Below are 16,327 nucleotides of genomic sequence, written 5' to 3'. Positions count from 1 at the left end.
GTGATTTATATTAGTATTTTATTATTTATTTAATACCTTCAGTAAAATGAGCAAAGAATTAAAGAACAATATTTTAGATAGATAACCTTTCCAAAACATTAAAACTAAAAATAAATATACATTTGTAATTTTAAAAAAGATACATATTTAAATATTTAATTGTCTACTCTAAATGCAAAACCTCGTAAAAAATATAAAAAAGTATACAATGTATAATCATGATAAAAACCACACAAAATCTAATTCAATTTTTTATATTTTATTCAAACCACCTCAGAAAAAAATTTGGTTACGCTACTATACCGGTGTATCTATATATTATACATTATATTATATGAATATAAACTTTTTTAGCACGTTTCCGTTCTAAGGTGAACATGTAATAATATATATACTCGTATCATAGCATTGATTAACTACTAAATACTAGTATTTATAATAAACGATTATAGTAAGACCATAGTAATATAGCTAAGATACTACCGACACCGCAATAGGACAATAGTGGACTTTTCTGTATTTTTAGTGGGTAGGTAAGTTAATCGGATTTGGTGTGCTCATACTTATATAAATACAATATACAATATCCGTCAATAATGCGTTTCGAGAACGCGTCTGACGATATTATCAATAGCGGTAGACCAAAAATACCCTATACAGACTTATATCACAAAGAAGTATACACAAACGACAGACCTATACATTTTATACGCTATTGTATTCTTCCGTGCGAGTGCTTCTCTCGAATATTATATATAATATACAAGTATAGTTATGATATTTGTGACACGTATCGAATACGTGTTTGCCGCATATACAATATACATATTATGACGAGAGCGTACAGAACCACCCAAAAACCACTGCTACTGGTTTATATTATCTATATGCTATAATACGTATAATAAATACAATATATCGACGTATATAGACTTACATGAACAGTGCAAAAAAATGCACTGCGGGGTTCGGGGACAACAATTTACGTTGTAAACGCTTCCGAAACGCTCATTAAATTCCATACACGATGTGTGATATCGTCTTAAAGAGCATACCTAACAACAATACGTACATGTTTAGGTAAACAATATTTTCTCAGAACAACAAACGGAATACTTCGGACAATTTTTTTTTATATATAATATAGCTTTATTAGATGAATAAGATTAAACATTTAAAGCAACAATACAATATTATATTTGAACCATAATTATACAAGTAGAATTTATTATAAAAATTGTACAAAATATATTATGTATTGCACCTATTATAATACTATCTAGTAATACCAAGTCCTATTTTTTTTTTTGTAAAACTATGTAACGTACTTATATATTTTATACATATGTATAAAGAATAAGACAAATTATTTGTGCATAATCGCATTTAACAATCGCGGTATCAGTATCTATACACAGCTGCTGCAGTAATACACATAGCTGGACCCAATTTGTTCACTATATATTATTATTATTAGTGTATAACACGAATGCTTCGATCGGCGTAAACTCGTTTTATTTATAATTTTTATTTCAAAGGAAAATACGACATCCGACGACCGTTCAGACTATATTTAAGATATATTTATATACACTATATACCTACGTGTTATATATATTATATAAAAAAATATATAATAAGTCGGTCTATAATGACATGGTGCCTATACAATAATTGCATAAGTGTTGCAAATCGCTTGGTCACGTTTTATCTAGCTGGATGCATACTTCTTTTTCACCTTTTCAATACAATAAAAAAACAGCCACACCTTCCGCCAAACGAAAACAATATAACTTCTAGTCCGTATGACAGTTACATATATATGCTCTTTTTTCAATCCTTATTTCTCGGACTCATGATTAATGGGCAGATAAATTGTAGCTTTTATTGTGAGTTGCAAACCATCTCACATTTCATACGTTGGAATTCTTGTTACCAAAAAAAAAAATATATATATATATATATTCATAATAATATGGTTTTTAGTTAAGAGGTCATGACACCTTAAACCGATCCCGACACATGAAACCGCTATCACAGTTCATTTAGTAAGAAAAAAAAATTACTTTAATGTCGTAAAATAATTGGGAATATTTTTATGTAACAAACTGCAGAGTACAGATAACTATAACTGATACAGTGATATACCTTCATGTGGATTAATGTACAGTTGTATGTGTACCAACTACCAAGAGCCAACATGTACTTATTATAATATGTATACACGATTCAAAAGTTTCACTACTGAAGAATAAAAATAAATAAATAAAATCAATATATTTTAATTAATTTGATGTAGGTATATTTTGTATACTTGTGAAATTTAATTTAAAATCTATATTAGCTTTGTAAATTATAGTGATTAAGTACAAAGTTATTAAATCACCTTGAGCCAAGAGTGCCAACAGACTACTGCTGCAGTGGTTAAGAACATGTTTTTATTATATATATATAGGTAATCAGTAATCACTAATTATCTTATCTAGTCAAAACTACTACTAAAATTAATAACACCACACACTTATACGATGTGTTGAATATTGTATTTTATTCATAAACCTACCGTAAAAATTTAAAACTGAACAAAATATTAAACGTCTTATAATATATCTCTGTGCTTTACTGTGTTACCTATATTTAAATGATGTATTTTAATGGGTATTAATATTGGTACCTGCATAGATGCATTTAATTTTATGTTTTTGAACTAAACCGTTTGTTAGAACTATTTATGACACCACACAAAAGGTACACCTATTATAATATCGTGTACTTATTAAACGTATAGTTCATATATATTCTTTAAACTTACAATCGACTGGATAAATCTAAATTTTAATGCGTACATGGTATATTATTGTATAGATAAACATATATAATTTTAAAGCTATACTTATAATATAATATTATACTTACGCCATAAAAATAACTAACAACCTATTTAAAACTTTTATTGCTACATAATATCGTAAAAGAAAACGAGTAATTATTTAATAGGCATAAAATAAATTCGACATCCATTTCCACAACTGAAGCGTTAGTAAAAATAAAGTAATATATTGTGTATACATATATTTATTTAAATATATTGGTAAATGTTAATAGTAAATAGTAAATTGAATTTACAAACAACCTCTCAATATATAGCGATATAAGTATTAATAAAGGATTATGTAGAATGCATATAAAATTATGAGTTTTTAAACTTCAAAGATATAGTATGATATTATTGTTTTATTTGAGCTTCGTCATTACCCGATAAAAAAACACAAATCAACTTTACCTTAAGTGAAAAAGAATTTTTATAATAGTTATAATGATTTTGTTGTATCTTGAAGTAGTAGTTCACCACACCCATTATTATTTAAAACGACATTTCTCAGTATATACCGTTCAAATAGAAGTCCGTCGTAATGTCCGAGTGATGGTTACTTAGGGTGGTATACAGATATCAAATAAATTCCAATAATATTTCATGGAAGTAAACATATTATATTATACCGAACTGGTTTTATTCAATGCATCTGATTTCCATAATCGTAATCGGATTCAATAGGCGGCTATGGACCACCAGCCATTCAACGCATAACGCAAATAGTTTCCTAACCAAAAACAATATTCACCGTCATTGCTTATAGTTTTTTTTTTTTAAATGTGTACAGATTTAGGATCTCTTGATAGTTTCTTCATCTTTACACAATTACTTTAACATTTAGCTTTACGCCCACTGGATACCAATAATAAAATATTCCTGAATGGCGTGTTGTATTCGATTTACAAATAGACAATATAGAAAATTGGTGATTAGAAATTCTAATTTTATGGTAAAAAGTTTTCGGAATTTTCATAATTAGATCAATTTTAAGATCCAGCATTCGAGAGCTTTTTCGATTTGAATAAAATTTAGACTGTAGATAAAGTCTTATTAAACATAAATATAAATAAAATAAAAACTAAATTTAACCTGTGATTCTTTGAATTTATAGCAAATGAAAGTTGTCAAGCGTTGCGCATGATAATACAAAATATATCAAAATATACGTGTACGAATATACAACAAATAATGAATATGTTGTACTTACGACACAGTGTTAATATTATGAATATGGGGTTACAGGGCTGCAATGAATTAATTGAAGTAACGTATATTGGATGTTCTGATGTTCATATTATATTTCAAATAGATCAGTTATTCATACATAGATGAGAGATGATATTGTATTGATTATAGAAATGACGTAATAACATTTAATTTTAATATTGTTTATCAGTATTTATATTTTATTCTCGTGAAATCGCATTATTATTCCATAATCTAACAATTTTACGACTTATTTAAATAGTTTTATTTATACATATTTAACGACTAAAGAAACTCAACAATACCAACCACACGTCTACACACTACAATAGGTAAAGCATGTTTGGACTAGTTATAAAAATAAATAAAAAATCCTTTATAATTATTTTATATGGAAAAATTATCGTTTTTATAAAATTATATATGATTAATAAAATATAAATTTAAATATTAAATATGTTTTATAAGTTATCCTTATTAGTTATTAATATTAAAATACAGCAAGAATGCAAGACACAAACATGAAAATTATTTTACATGTATGGTATTGAAATGTATAAAAAACACATATACGAAGAATATCTCAATTTGTAATGTTCTATGTATTTATTCAGAGCGATTTTATCTTTCAATCAGCCAACTTCACAAAAAGCCTAATTTACCTTAAATACCATTGTCGGCCACAATAGTATAATAAATAAATGTCATAGATTATATAAGCGTTTGGAATTGTAGATATTCCTAGCATAGCAGGAAATCTGCGTACAATGTAGCTGACTGGTGTGCTACCTACGATCTAACCTTATGAGCCACCTGGGACATTTCGTCAAGACTGAGAATAGAGATGATAGTGAGGCTTGTTTAAGATTCGTTACCACAAAATGTCGTCACACTTGGACTGCACAAATGTCAAATGCATACGATGATAAAAATAATATTCACACTAGGATATGAACGATACAGATCAGATACTCCATAGATGTCAACGCAATAAAATACAATTCAATCAAAAATCACCGTGAACTAATCTATAACTAACAGTTTTCTTGACAATGTTTTATGTTTGCGAGGGATATATATTTTATAATAATGTGCTTTGGAAAAATGAATCTTAATTAACTGTAGCCTGACAAAACGTGACGCCCGTTTTTCAAAGATTATACAATAAGTGGCCATCAAAATAAGATGCAAAAAGTTACCTATATTAAAATTACTGATGGTTACTTGTAAAAATATACAGTTTCATATTCCTTTACAACTGTTGTTTAGAAATTAGAATTTATTGTACTTATATATTATATGACAATGTTAAGAAATTAGTAGAATTTTAAAAACCCAAGAAAAATACTGTTAAAAAAATCATTTATCATATGATGTATGACGATTTTTAATTAAACTAAATGTCTATAACATATAGATAAATACACATAATACACATTTTAGTGTGTGATAGAACATAAAATGAACGTCGGTCTGTTTAAACGCATTTTGGTAAAGGTACATAATTAGCAAGTATGTATATCATTTATCATTACTCATTACTTTATTGATACTGTATCTTTATAGGTTTACAGTACAGCGGCACACTGTCTAGTAAAGTAGTAATTATCACTTTCATTACATAACATACATTAAACATTAATTATACGAGTTTAATTGTAAAGCCGGCTTTAATTATACATTCTATAGGAAAACGGAAATTGAAACGTAAAATAAAAAGAGTACAATTCTCGTTTGAAAAAACTATAAAAATATCATATGTTAAACATCACAAAAGCTGAGTTAAATCCTGTATACTGTATAGTATATATAATAAATTTATTTAGTCGGTCAGTTGGCATTTTTTGAATATTGATGGTATCCGTATGTTGCCTCCCAAACAACGCCTCTGATATTACAGCCCATTGTTTTATTGCATTAATCTAAGTGAAACCACTACTAAACGAGTCTATGAAGTCGATTAATTAAAAACATAATACAATTTTAATTAATACTGCTAAAAAAAAAAAAAAAAAATACAAATACTGTACTTTATTTTTATATAAATTAATGTAACATTCCACTCAGATTCGTAAAAAACAGGTTATTAATTTAAATTTAAATTTGAGGAATTGAATATATAGGATAGTAGTAGCAGATTAAATTGTATGTACATTTTTAAATTGCATGATTTGTACAATTTTTAGTATAATAAAAATATAAATTTAATTCTCATTGTAGGTTAGTTCTTAGTTTACCGTTTAGAAATTATACTTACTAATTATGATTTCCTAATATTAATATAATATCATCGCAGTATTCTGATGGGTAAATAAATATTTAAATTATAACAACAGTCAACAATTGTAATACAACAATCGTGATAAAACAAAAGTAAAAATTAATTATAACATTTTAATTATTAATTAAAACAACTAACAGACATATATGAGATATGACACAAGGTAATGCTACAATACATATTTTATAATGTATATAGTTCGTCGTTCAAGACATATTTTTTTTCAAAAAGACTCGGTTTCACGGTCGACCGGGTTCGAAAAATTAAATAATCATTAAAAACGTTTTATCTGACGTACCACCACCACGACCAACTCATCACTAACAGTGTTACACAAACATTAATATTTTGGCGGGACTTTTTCTTTTTTTATAGCGTACCTAAATTATATTCTTTAGACACATCTGCCGGCCGGCTGACTCCCACTCGCCGACAATGTCGCCACCGCCACTATTACCGCCGATCAACACAACAGACGACGGGCACGTGTATTTCCTCGTTCATTTCTCTTCCATAAACTCTCCTCTCGGCTCTCCGCTACTCTTTTATCTTTCTCTTCCTTCTATATAATAGTATTATTATGCTATACGCGCGCGCGCACGTGTCCGACACCGGGCCAACGCGAAGCGTATTGTGCCGCTGTATAATATTATTTTCGGTGATTGTAATTTGTATTTTGTATAATATACGATATATACATAATATTAAGCGCATAACCCTATTTCTAAAAACGTCAACAGGAAACGAAACTAACCGAGTTCTTATTATAATTTATAGGTATAGGTATACATCGTGTACATCATGATTTGGATAGAAATTACATTATAACCGGGTGGTTCATAAAGTGCATACTGCTTATAATTATATACCTACATAAGTACACAACCACAACACTGAACACAGTTTCCCTGTTTTCCGACTTCCGTTTCTGAAGCGCTCGAGGTAGGTAATGGCTTATATTTTATAGACGCTAATTCGTAACCAAAAAAAAAACCGAATTTCCTGTACTATTAAAAGCAAAAATAAACTACTATAACGAATCCTGTTGCTTGAAATGAATGCGTTAACACTTAATATATAGGAGACTTTTAACAGTGCCATAAATATAAAATAATATGTATGTATTGCTAATATTATGCAGCGTACTTACTATAGCTGGTTCAGCCAGTTTAAAAGTTTATTCCACATTTTATCACGTATAGTCCTATTGAAATCGATAGCTACCAGTATATATATATAAAATATATATTTATTACATAAGAGTTAATACTATTTGTAATGGTAAAAATGTAAAATACTAAAATGTTGTCACCTTATATAGTTATATGTTTCACAAAAAAATAATGCCTATAATAGACAAGTGATATAATTATATATAAGTATTATTTAATGATTAATCTGAATCAGTAAGCACGTAAATTTTAAATCAGGCAAATATAGTACACAACCATCATATTTCCAGTATTTATGTATATAAAATTTAATTATATTTTAGAAGAATTTCAATCAAGATTATCGCTGTATCTTTTATGCATAACGAATTAGAGCAAAATTCCTTTGTATAAAACTATAATATATATTCGTATATAATGTATATCACAATACCTAAAAGGAAAATATTATCTATGGTATTATACATATACTATTATAAAAAATTTTCGATATTCGACACATATATTACATACAATATCATAATAAGTTATTAAGCAGTGGTGCAAATATTCTCATTTGGTTCTCCAAAACCTTAACGATCCCTTCAAAGATTTAAACAAAACAAGAGTGGTTTCCTGTTATATATCTTAAAGCACGCGGTTAATATATTTTTCCAAACTTTCTCCCGCAGGGTTATTATGCTATATATAATATATATATATAAACATATTATCGGGGAACTGAAGCTCTCTTGAAGATGTTGTCCATTTTCGGTTATTAGGGAAATATATATATTTTTTAAATTCAAAACATATTTTTTAAAATTTACATAGTGTGCACTGTACTACTATAGTATCTTACATTCAACAATTACACAATAGGTAGAATGTATGCAAACGAATGAATAATATATATATATATATATATTAATAAGAATAATGAACGTAAAAAAAAACAGAAAAAAAGAGATTCTGTCATTGATAAAAAGTTACCTAACACAAAAACACGTTAACAGTTGTACTATAATGTAAAACATGACAATTTAGTCAAAATTTCATATTTTTATAGCTGTATTAATTTATTAGTTGATTTTTTTACAAAAATATTAAAGGCACCCTCAAAATCTCTATGAAGAATACTTACCTTGCTATAAACGTGCAGTATTGTATTAATGTTAGATTATTTTCATTGATGTAAGGCATGAACTGCTTTTATGATGCATTTATTTTTTCCTGTAAATACTTTTTTGGGAGTTTCATTTTCGATTTTTATACAACAGTTTCTTGATATGCAAAGAAAAAATACCGATAACATTTAGAAAAGTGTTAAATAAATATCAAAAAGTGCAGTTTTAACCAATTTGTTTTTTGCATTCAATAAATATGATGATACATGAAAACTATTTTTTTATATAACAAATATACATTCTATAAGATATAAAAGCTAAAGATCACTTTTTAAGTATATAGAATACATACAGGTATAAGATGCAAAAACTTCAAAGAGATAATAAGCCACACATTATGACTATCATAAAGTCAAATACTATTAAAATTAAAATATGAAACAAGATTTGGCAGTTTTGTACTTAAAATATGATATTAAAAAAAGACAACATTCAATAAATTTACATCCACTTTAAACATTTATGATTTTTTAATTATTCTGGCATTTAATATATATATATATAATTTTTGATTATAATTACCATATTTCAGCGTTTTAAAGGTTTCATTAAAAATATACATATAAATCGATATATTATACACTATACAGTATAATATGTTAAATATTTTTAAATGCATTTTTAATTAATCCGTTATTTATATAATAAATGTATATTATTAATAACTTGCAGTTTTAACTAGGTATATGTAAACATTTTAAGAAAACATCATACCCACATGTGTTGTCTTTGTCTTACTGACGTAAAACATAGTAATTTATTTTATGCTATTCGTTTTAATATTAGAGTTGATTTAACTATTATCAAACTTAAAGATCAGAATATTATCTAGAGCATTACGTAGAGTTTTATTGATATTTTTTATTTGAAATGATTAATGAGCATTTTAAAATTGTAATATTTTACACAGCTATAATTCACTTAAAAAATTAAAAGATCAATAAAAGCCTATGCGTGATGCCTTAGATAATATTCTTACCTTAAGTTTGATAATAGACAAATTGACTCCAATACTAACAGTAACAGCATAAAATGGATTTTGCTGAATGCAAATTCGGTATGAAGTATATTAGTAAGACGGAGACAACATATGCGGGAACGACGACGTCTTATTAAAAAAACCAATAAGACAACTGAAAATTGGTGACCTAAAAAAATTCTAAGAAATGAAAAAAAATAGTCAATAAAAATATAAAATGTCAACAAGATTGTTATTTTTTTATGTTGCATATAAGACATAAATAAACATAATGTTTTCAAAAAAATATTTTTGTATACAATTTTCTCCATTAGGAAATACGTCAATATACGTCGATTATTAGAATAATAAATGGGTTAAACGAATAATATCTATACGTTTAATTAAATATAGAAATTTCAACATGTATTCATTATTTTAAATTGTGTTTATCCTAAATTTATATAGAGAATAAAATACAAAAGGCTGTAATATTTTAAATTTTCTTAGGACTTAAAATATAAATAAAACTCAGCTTAAAACTCTCCGTAATATTATAATAGCTACAGTAGTACACGATTTATTTTATTCAGACTAGAGATAATTTGAGACGTGAGAAAAATCGGGGTAGGGCACAGCGGGCAGTAAACAAGAGAAGACATAATATGGGCCATGTGTTTGGCATATTTGAATGAGAACAAAGAGAAACGCCAAAATATACCACCAAAAGAATGAAGAAAAGAAATGAAACAGTCACGCGTCGGTTAGGTCACTGTTGTGATTGGACCACACTGCAGGGGTGAAACGGCAATATTGTATTTTATGCTTAGTGACGTATCGTGAGTAAATAATACTATATATCCCACGGGTATGGAAATATCTTAGGTATTTACCAGGTACCTAACTATAGAGTTATAACACTATTTTATTATTTTTACTCTTTCAAAATGTGGGTAAATATTTAATTTAATATTTGATTATAATAAATAAATAAAATAACTTTAAAAATTGAACGAGATAAATGTATACTGAAACAGTGAGTTCTTATGTGTTCCTGAATTCTCATCAATTTTATGACACGCAATTTGAAAGACTCTGTAGAGTTAAACATCAACATTAAATAATATTTTCTATTCTAAAATAAAAAAGGAAGAACTAATTAAAAAATTTTCTTATAGAAATTAATAAACAAATATTTAACTTTAAATCATGTTGTGTATGTATTATAGTAAAAAGGAGATAGTTTTAATACATCTCATATATACATATAATATATTATATATTACAACTTCTATTATAATTAAATTTCATAAAATAAATAAAATGTATTTATTTAATATTTTTCTGAAGACTGCGTTTCTGAAAAATACGGTGAAACCAAACAACAAAATGATTTATTATGTAAATGACTTGAGAATGTTCAGAACAAAATCTCATTCATTAATTATAAATCTTATAATCCAGTTTTTAACATCCTCAAAAAACCACGATATAAAATAAAACTATATGTATACACGGTGCTTAGTTTATAAACACTTAACACTGTATACAGTGAATAATATCTTGAAAGTGTATTAATATAATATTATTACGGCCGGATTTCGTCTTTTTTTATGATAACTTAAACTTGCAATTCTTTTTTTCGAATAAAAATTTTTAAAAAATAATAAAAAAACATAATATTTTTACAAATAATTTGTAAGTTCCTTACTATTTCCGTCGTACTTGGATATTATAACACATAAAATGCGTGGTGGAAGAAAATTATATATCCAGTAGTGGGAAGACGGAATACAGAACGATATGTGCGGCATGCACATAAACAGTCGAGACATGTCAAATAATCCATTTTATTATTCGACGACGAGGACATTGGGATAATATATTATAATTGCAATAAAAAAAATAGTGCATATAATATGTGCGAACATCGGCAGATTATAAATTTAATTTTTCTTAAATTTCAATATATATATATGTGTGTGTGTTGTTTATAAATATTATACATACTGTTCATGTACCAAACTAGTGTGTTAAACCAAAATTTACATATTACACATGAAATTGCAATGCTATATGTAGCCATGATACATAGTTGAATTGTGACTTACCCTTTTTAGATTATTTTAACCCCAAACACGTATCACAGCTGACTATCCATAGCTACTTAATGTTATAGCTACATAATATAATTTATTTTAATTTAAGTTATATGAATTATTCTTAATTGAATTCGAACGATGCTACGGGTTGTCTAGTAATAAGTAACATTTTTTTTTGTTTTCTAGAAGAATCACAGAAAAAATACTATGCGGGCAGATCCGCACGACAAACTAAAGGGTTGATAATATTTATTTCCGAATAGCTGATAGTATTATATTGTTGACTTACCGTTATCGTATCATCTGATTGCTGTTTGTAGATGTATCATGTTATGTATATGGGCAGACGAGTCTCGCGGAAATCTGCTACATACGTAAGTTTCGCACGTCACACGCGAAGAAAAATATTTAAACGAACATATTTTGTGATAGAAAAAAAATTACACACAACAACAGTCAATCACGGTACACGACAAAGTTTGTATAACATAATCGTAAACCCAAATATTATGTAAAAAAAAAAAAATAAAACGATCACTACAATCCGTATTACACTTCGAGCCGCACGCACAACGAATAACTAACGCGCGCGCGTTCGGTACACCAACAGCCGGATGAGTGGGAAACCAGTCTCGTGGTCGCGGTCTGCAGTTAGTACCTATACGTGTGTGCACACACGCGCGCACACGACGCTCACCGGTGATATCCCCACTTTATTATACCACAACAGTGGTGTGGTATCTGAGGCGGCATAGAGGCCAAGAAAAATTGGCGCGATCTCTGGCTCCATCGCTGCGGAGACGCGACGGTTTAAATCTATCGCGTTATGCTTATTAATTGTTACCAAATGATATCGATATATTATTTTGTCATCGCAGTAAATTAATAAATTGTTCTATCGAATCATTCGAATCCAAAATATTATATATATATTTCGTTTACAAATGTGTAACGTAAATTAGGTTATTTTTGGTACAAATCGTACAATGCAATATTTAAACATTTAAATTAGATTTGGTGTGTTATCCATGTGTATACTTGAGTTATGTCTAAAGACGATAATATTATTTAAATCGATTGTCGTAATAATAATAACGATTACTGGTCAATCATAAAATGTATATATTTAAACGAATGGGTTTGAAATACTTAGTATTTTGTCGTGTTCTTCTTAGAAATCGAAACGTATTGTTTGGGTATGTTTTAGGAATTTTAAGGGTTACACTGTGGCTCCGTGGAAATCCGTAAAACGAGTGCATTTATTATGTTTACCTGAGTGGCTGAGTATAAAGTACTGTAGTACTATACGACAAAAATATAGTCAATAAAGCAATAAACGTAATGTGAATAAACAAATGTATTTGAGGACACACAAGTACACATTCCTAAATACATGAAAAATACTTAAAATCTTTTGAAATGTCCCGTATTCAAATATTTTTAAAAAATACTTACAAATACCTATAGAAATTTGCATTGTCAATTCACAATATTATTTTATCATGTTTATTTTAAGGTAAATATTATAACTGAATTTTGAAAGAAAACTGTGTATACCTAAAAGAGTAGTTTGTTTTAAATACAACATATCAGTTAACCTCAACAATGTTTTTAAAATAATAATTTTCGCCTAAACCATACATAGAACCTACTTTTATCCTACAGGTTAGGTTAGACAAAAAAATAATATATTATGTAATATAATGAATGCTAACTTTGTTTTTTATTATATGTATTTGAAAGTGCCAATAATAATAAACTTAACTATCGATAAAGAAATAAAATCCAGAATTTAATTCCAATATCTTCTTGATTAACAATAAACATTTTTTTTAATAAACTTTTTATTCCTTTAAACAAAAAAAATATGTTGATTGGTGACCGATATGTATATACAACTCAGAGTTAAATCAATAAAAAAAATTTAAGATATTCGAGAAAATGTTTATATAATACCAAAAAATTGTACTTAAGCTATTTTATTGATTACTTGCTCAGTAATAATAAAATTATTTAAATTTTTGACACTTAAATACCTACTTTATTAAAATGTACTGTTTAGTTAATGTTCCGCACAATTATCCTGAAAGACTGAAAGCAATAATATATATCATTAATAATTCCACCGTGGTATACTTTAAATGTAAATACAGTTTTTATCATACACATACTATAGTTACACAATTTAACTTCATAGCTTACATATTTTATACTAAAATTTTACAATAATGTAGATGGTATAAGTACATTTATTTTGGGCGTATAACTATTTGCTATTCAGAGTTAAATGAAACATTTAAAAGTGAAAATAGACAAACTATTGAAATTATAATATGATTCATGCTCAATAAATGATTACATGGATTAAAGGTCAGTGTTTCATTCATTTAATTAGATAATAACAGAATAAAAGATGTATTCTAGACTTAACGAAGCCAATGCAGCTTCACGTATCAGATAAATTAATAGTTTAAAAACATAACATAATAATATATGTTATATTAATTAAAATTATCTAACACTTAATCTATATTTACGTATTTTTTCTTAAAGATACGTAAATGATCAATCAGATAGTTCTAAATATTATTTCCTGTATAATTGTAATCAAAGATATCTGCTTAGATGGAAACATCTTAAATCCATATTATTGAAAATTAGTTAAACATTTTATTATATATGGTATTTTTTTTATTTTGTAGATTTCATACGTAGATATCTTAAGTATATTTATACTCGTAAAATAGTATTCTGAAGTAATAAGATATTTCTCAGTCGATTCCTGGCTGTCTAACGCAAGAGAGAGAAAATTAATCTTAATCAAATCTGTTAATCCTGCAACATACAACTTTAAAAAATAAATAAAACATATACCTATACATATATATGTATAACATATTAACATGATATATGACTTGTTCTGTTGAAAAAAAAAATTAAATAATGAGCTGAAGATTGATACGTCAAAAATAAAATGAAAATAGAATACACTATTGTAATTAAATTTGGTTAGGCAATCGTATGCCAACACTAAAGTCAATTATCATTCAATCAATCATTTTTTGAGTAAAACCTATAGCGGAGCTTCATACTTTACTGACATTGAAAACTTTATTCCTTTTTATTTTTAATTCAAGTGAAATCTTCCTGATCACAATTTACTGCATACACTTATTAGTTATTACCTTTTGGCTTTTTAAACAATAACAACTATTCGAATAACCACTACTTACTATTATAGTCGCATCTCAAATATAAAGTCAAAAACAGCTGCATGTAATTGAATCCAGTATTTTTTTTGTGTATCCTAAATGCTTTCCAAGTTGGGGTTATGCAAAAACCCATCTAAAGGTCTTATGCTTAAAAAATGTCTTAAAGGATTGATATAACACAGAAAAAGTATGTTTGTACTGCAATAGTCAATAGATACACCTATTCGTAGTAGCACTATTTCGCTCGACAAATATTCAATCAAAACAAATTAGCTGATTTAAATTTATACAATAGTTACTATAATAAGATATACATCAATTTTTAATTATTTTTTTAAATATTTTTAATTTTTAATTTTATTTTTTTCAATAGGTATGTAACTCGAATTTATCTATTGACATATTATTATACATGTTTATGGTCAATATGGATGTTGAATGAAATAAAGCTATGCGTATACTGATACTGTACACTGTTCTTAGTATTAAATGTAGTATATATAATGTCAGGTATGGTATAATATAACTATTAAACTATATTTAACATGACAATAATATTGGTGTGACATTATGAAAGAAATGCTTACCGTACAAAAAACAGTCGTAAAACACTAAAAGATTATTGCTAACATCGCAGGTAATAATTCCAGGTTTAACCATAGTAGATATATTTTTTTAAATGTTATAAGTGTTATAACGTAAATAATATCTACCCAATAATAAATTAAATAAAAAATATATATTTTTAAAATATAGTTTAAATCTCATTTGATCAAAACAAATCTCTTTCAGTTCTTTTTTGAAACAATTATTTTTTAGTAATTATTAGCATAACTTAATTAAAAATAAATTATTTTTAAAAAGCCATTATATGTTCAATAATAATATATTTTAATGCAACTGATCATTTTTATCATTCTTATTATTGTGATTTGTAACTTAATAGTTATCTTTATATTTAATTATAATATAATAATAATTAATGTTTTAAAAATGCTATTTATTTATATTAGGTATTTATTTTTTTACCGTTTCATTAATTTTAATTTATTTTTAATAGAAAAATAGTGAATTTTAATTTATTCAAATAATTTATGATCAATCAAACTATACTTTGTATATTGTATTAATAATAAATTAATAATACGTAACTATTAAATATTAAATTATTTATTTTTTTGCATCTTACTAATATTATGCGTATAAGTTTTTAAGAAAAAACAATAATAAGTAAAGTAAGAGACTTAACAAAACACTTTAAAATGTTCATATGACTCATATAGCCATATACCTATGTATTCATGGAATAGGTATTGCAATATGAGTACAAAGTATGTATTATTTCATGAATTAAC

General features: G+C 26.6%; 1 protein-coding gene across 1 annotated transcript in view; it reads right to left on the bottom strand.

Moving 5' to 3' along the window:
* Positions 1-12,299, bottom strand: part of LOC113552950 (rho GTPase-activating protein 7) — a 102,457-nt gene extending 90,158 nt beyond the window's left edge. The window contains exon 1 of the mRNA XM_026956008.1: positions 12,050-12,299. The gene's annotated coding sequence lies outside the window, so the exon portion shown is untranslated. The remainder of the gene's footprint in view (positions 1-12,049) is intronic.
* Between the last annotated feature and the right edge of the window lie 4,028 nt (positions 12,300-16,327).

This window comes from Rhopalosiphum maidis, chromosome 2 (genome assembly GCF_003676215.2).
Source record: "Rhopalosiphum maidis isolate BTI-1 chromosome 2, ASM367621v3, whole genome shotgun sequence".
Lineage (NCBI taxonomy): Eukaryota > Metazoa > Arthropoda > Insecta > Hemiptera > Aphididae > Rhopalosiphum > Rhopalosiphum maidis.
Note: the sequence above shows the minus strand (reverse complement) of the source record. Positions and strands in the feature narration are given on the sequence as shown.